Raw genomic sequence first — 5,191 nt, forward strand, 5'->3', positions numbered from 1 at the left:
GGTGCACAAAGCGCTTTCCATTAAAAGCTTCAGTAGACAACAGAATATAAAAAAAATATTAAAACATATAAAAATATAAGATAAATAAAGAAAAATGTATATGTACATATATATACACATACACCCGCATACGCATATACACACACATACACACACATACACACACATACACATAAAATATATAAAATGAGCAGTCGAGTCAGAGATTACGTGTTAAAAGCCTGTCTGAACAGATGTGTTTTCAACTGCGCAGCCAAGGGAACCCTTCGCTGTATGTACAGTACTAGTGTCTGTTAACCCTTCACTGTATATACAGTACTAGTGTCTGTTAACCCTTCAAGTATGTACAGTACTAGTGTCTGTTAACCCTTCACTGTATATACAGTACTAGTGTCTGTTAACCCTTCAAGTATGTACAGTACTAGTGTCTGTTAACCCTTCACTGTATATACAGTACTAGTGTCTGTTAACCCTTCACTGTATGTACAGTACTATTGCCTGTTAACCCTTCGCTGTATGTACAGTACTAGTGTCTGTTAACCCTTCACTGTATGTACAGTACTAGTGTCTGTTAACCCTTCACTGTGTATACAGTACTAGTGTCTGTTAACCCTTCACTGTATGTACAGTACTAGTGTTGGGTAACCCTTCGCTGTATGTACAGTACTAGTGTCTGTTAACCTTTCGCTGTATGTACAGTACTAGTGTCTGTTAACCCTTTGCTGTATGTACAGTACTAGTGTCTGTTAACCCTTCACTGTATGTACAGTACTAGTGTCTGTTAGCCCTTCAAGTATGTACAGTACTAGTGTCTGTTAACCCTTCACTGTATATACAGTACTAGTGTCTGTTAACCCTTCACTGTACGTACAGTACTATTGCCTGTTAACCCTTCGCTGTATGTACAGTACTAGTGTCTGTTAACCCTTCACTGTATGTACAGTACTAGTGTCTGTTAACCCTTCACTGTATATACAGTACTAGTGTCTGTTAACCCTTCACTGTATGTACAGTACTAGTGTCTGTTAACCCTTCGCTGTATGTACAGTACTAGTGTTGGTTAACCCTTCGCTGTATGTACAGTACTAGTGTCTGTTAACCCTTCGCTGTATGTACAGTACTAGTGTCTGTGCTGTATGTACAGTACTAGTGTCTGTTAACCCTTCACTGTATGTACAGTACTAGTGTCTGTTAACCCTTCGCTGTATGTACAGTACTAGTGTTGGTTAACCCTTCGCTGTATGTACAGTACTAGTGTCTGTTAACCCTTCACTGTATGTACAGTACTAGTGTCTGTTAACCCTTCAAGTATGTACAGTACTAGTGTCTGTTAACCCTTCACTGTATATACAGTACTAGTGTCTGTTAACCCTTCACTGTATGTACAGTACTAGTGTCTGTTAACCCTTCGCTGTATGTACAGTACTAGTGTCTGTTAACCCTTCACTGTATGTACAGTACTATTCCCTGTTAACCCTTCACTGTATGTACAGTACTAGTGTCTGTTAACCCTTCACTGTATGTACAGTACTAGTGTCTGTTAACCCTTCGCTGTATGTACAGTACTAGTGTTGGTTAACCCTTCGCTGTATGTACAGTACTAGTGTCTGTTAACCCTTCGCTGTATGTACAGTACTAGTGTCTGTTAACCCTTCACTGTATGTACAGTACTAGTGTCTGTTAACCCTTCGCTGTATGTACAGTACTAGTGTCTGTTAATCCTTCACTGTATGTACAGTACTAGTGTCTGTTAACCCTTCACTGTATGTACAGTACTAGTTTCTGTTAACCCTTCGCTGTATGTACAGCACTAGTGTCTGTTAACCCTTCACTGTATATACAGTACTAGTGTATGTTAACCCTTCACTGTACGTACAGCACTAGTGTCTGTTAACCCTTTGCTGTATGTACAATACTAGTGTCTGTTAACCCTTCGCTGTATGTACAGTACTAGTGTCTGTTAACCCTTCGCTGTATATACAGTACTAGTGTCTGTTAACCCTTCGCTGTATGTACAGTACTAGTGTCGGTTAACCCTTCGCTGTACATACAGTACTAGTGTCGGTTAACCCTTCGCTGTACATACAGTACTAGTGCCTGTTAACCCTTTACTGTATGTACAGTACTACTGCCTGTTAATGCTTCAGTGTTTGTCCAGTTCTAGTCTCTGTTAACCTTTCAGTGTACGTACCATCTGTTCAGGCTTTGTAGATTAACACAGTTGTTTCATTACACTGATTACAAGCACAGAGGCTTTACCTACTTTACAGAAGTCATTCTATCAACATGCAGAAAACTGTCAAACTATCAATCTGTTAACTATCAATCTGTAAGTTATTTAAAGGCTGACTGAGATAAAACACAGAAATAAGGCCTTTAAAGTGTATCAATGCACCATCAGACCATAAGATGTAAGGCTTAAAAACATGTATGTATCGATAAAACATTTAGATAGAGAATGTCTTAAAGCTTCCATCCCTGAAAATAATTCTGTGGAAAGCACCTATGTAAATAGTAAAGGAGTGAGTTATTGGCAACAACCTCACCACTATGGATAAAACAATAGTATCTACTGAGCAGAAGTGATTTGTTGTCAACTGTCAATTAACAGCCAAACCACATCCTTTTTTTCAGACTGAGAGAAGCAACATCTAAATCCATTTCATGGTCCAAGTTTGTCTTTATGAAAACTGTTTCTGAGTACATTACAACAGTGACATGATATGTACAAAATGTGTTAACTCTTGATCCCAGACGTGACCTCTCACTGATTACATCACTACCTTCAGTTGTATTTCGTTGTTAAGGAGAGTCTGTGTCAGCATTCAGTTGCACAATTTCATTTCTGTATTGCAGCACATGATAAATAACAGTTCATCACATCTTTGCCTTGTTTTTCTCTGGCATTCTCTGTTATGATTAACACAAAGAAATAGGTTCAATTGGTTCATTAAATGAACAAAGGGTCAAATCGGGCCCCTGTGTCTGTAGAAGCTGTTGTGTTTTGCCGGAGAAAGGTAACCATTCTGAAGTTCATAAACAGAGCTACAGATGCTTGTACTGACTGCTCATGAATTCAAAAGTATAGCTTGGACCATGTTTTGAGACTGTAAAAGTTTTGACTTACATAAACTGTCCTGGGTTGGCATCAGACAAGTTTGCCTCATTGCACTTCAGAAACCCCTCATGATAAGTCAGGTGTCTTCAACTGTGGTCTTTGGCTGGTGAATGAATACTTCTGAACAAGCAGTGTGTACATTATTTTGAATGGCTAAAACAGATGTGCTTCACGGTACACGTCTCATTCTTCGTCTCTCCAGCCCTGACCGGAGATGCTCCTTAGAGGCAAAGCCATAAGCAAGAGTAGCACTTTGCATAAATGAAGGGTAGAAAAAAAACATGTAAATAAAATACAGAAAAAGAAAATCCTTGAAGAAATGTGGTTAATTTATTGCTCAGAAAATGGATAAAAGCTACTCCAGATGTTCCTTTCTAACCGTCAATAAACTTAATGAAAACCATTCTGAATTCAAACAGCGTTATCCAGGTCAGGAGTGTCCATGCTGCCTCTCCCTCACAGCCACCCCCCCCCCCCGTTCCCTCTGCAGCTGCACTCCACGTTATCCCCCACTACCCTCCCTTTTTCTGTCACAGACCCCCCCCCACACACCACTCCATCTCTGACCCCCCCCCCCCCCACCCCGTCCCACACACTGTCAGCACGCCTCTCTCTCTCTCTGCAGTGACATCATCCTTGCTTTGTTTGGACACAAAGGCTTTGCGCCGACGTCTGTTTTCATGAGGAATAAGAGGACTAATCCTAAGGTAGCGCCGGCAGCCATGGAGAAAGGAACGGGAGGCTGTCCCCAAGTGGCACCCTAGTCCCTACTGTACATAACACCTTATTTTGGTCCAAAGCAGTGCACTACATAGACAATGGGATGCCATTTGGGAGGCATGATGGACCTCCTCAGTCTAGAGGAGATGACTGACTGTGATGAACGGAGAACGCCCTGGAACTGAGCCAACAAGTGCACTACCCTAAAGGACAGGATGCCTTGCCAGTGGAGAGGAACCTGGCGCTCATTGCAGTGTGGTGTGTGTGTGTGTGTGTGGGGGGGGGGGGGGGGTATTAGTCTGCAACAGGCTGGTCAGGACTGGGACTCTTTGTTTTGGACTCCTGTATATATTTGTATCCCAAATAACACCCTATTTCATTCATTATACACTCAGAGCCTCATTGGGAATATGGTGTCATTTGGGATAAAGAGTCAACAAATGAGCAGAGATTTAAAAAAGCTGTTATTACAACAAAAAAAGCATGTAAACTCTATAGCACAAATTAGCCTTAATACTAAACAGGTTATTGTCAAAAATAGTGAGCTATGAATGGAAGAAGGTGTCATTTGTGACGGAGTCTCTGTAAGGACAAAAAAGCTGGTATTTCCTGAATATCCTGATTTCCTCTCAAACTATGCAGTCAGTTAAAAGATCAGAATCTGTTTAAGACGACCTTCACAGGAAAGTTCTTTCGCTTTATTGATATTATGCCATTACTGTTGGGCTAATCTTTGTATTATTTTGTGTGTGAGAATTAAGAATATGTCCTTGTTTTCTCTATGAGAGGAACATTAAGAGAGACTGTATTGTATTCTGCAGAAGGACATTACATCACAGTAAAAATCAATAAGTAAAGAGTGTGGAGGTTAAAAGCGGAGCGAGAGACTGTTTTATGAGACAGCATGTTTGGGGAACAGGAAATGGAGTGCTTAATGGTATTCCATTGGATCTCCACTTTGTCTTAATTTGACCCTGAGTGTTTGGAGTTGTTTTCATCACCCAAATCCTTATCTTTGTCATCCTTCTGATCCTTGTATGATTATCATCGTTTTAACAAAAAGATTGTAGAAGACTAAGGAAATCAGCGTACGTTATAAACAAGTAAATACAATAAATGATATTTGTTTAAAATCTGACATTAGACATACACAATGTGGAAACATATCATTCAATACAAACTATAAATCTTTATTTGATGGACAAAATAAGGAACTCCAACTAAAACCTGTATTGGACACCCCATCGCTTGTTTCTGACTGGACCGCCTTTTGAAGAATAGACAGTCCCACCCGGGGCCGAACGGGTTAAAGCCTGACTCTGCAGGCACCGCGCACCCCTCCCTGTTTTACTT

The sequence above is a fragment of the Esox lucius genome, chromosome 11 (genome assembly GCF_011004845.1).
Source record: "Esox lucius isolate fEsoLuc1 chromosome 11, fEsoLuc1.pri, whole genome shotgun sequence".
NCBI classification, from domain to species: domain Eukaryota; kingdom Metazoa; phylum Chordata; class Actinopteri; order Esociformes; family Esocidae; genus Esox; species Esox lucius.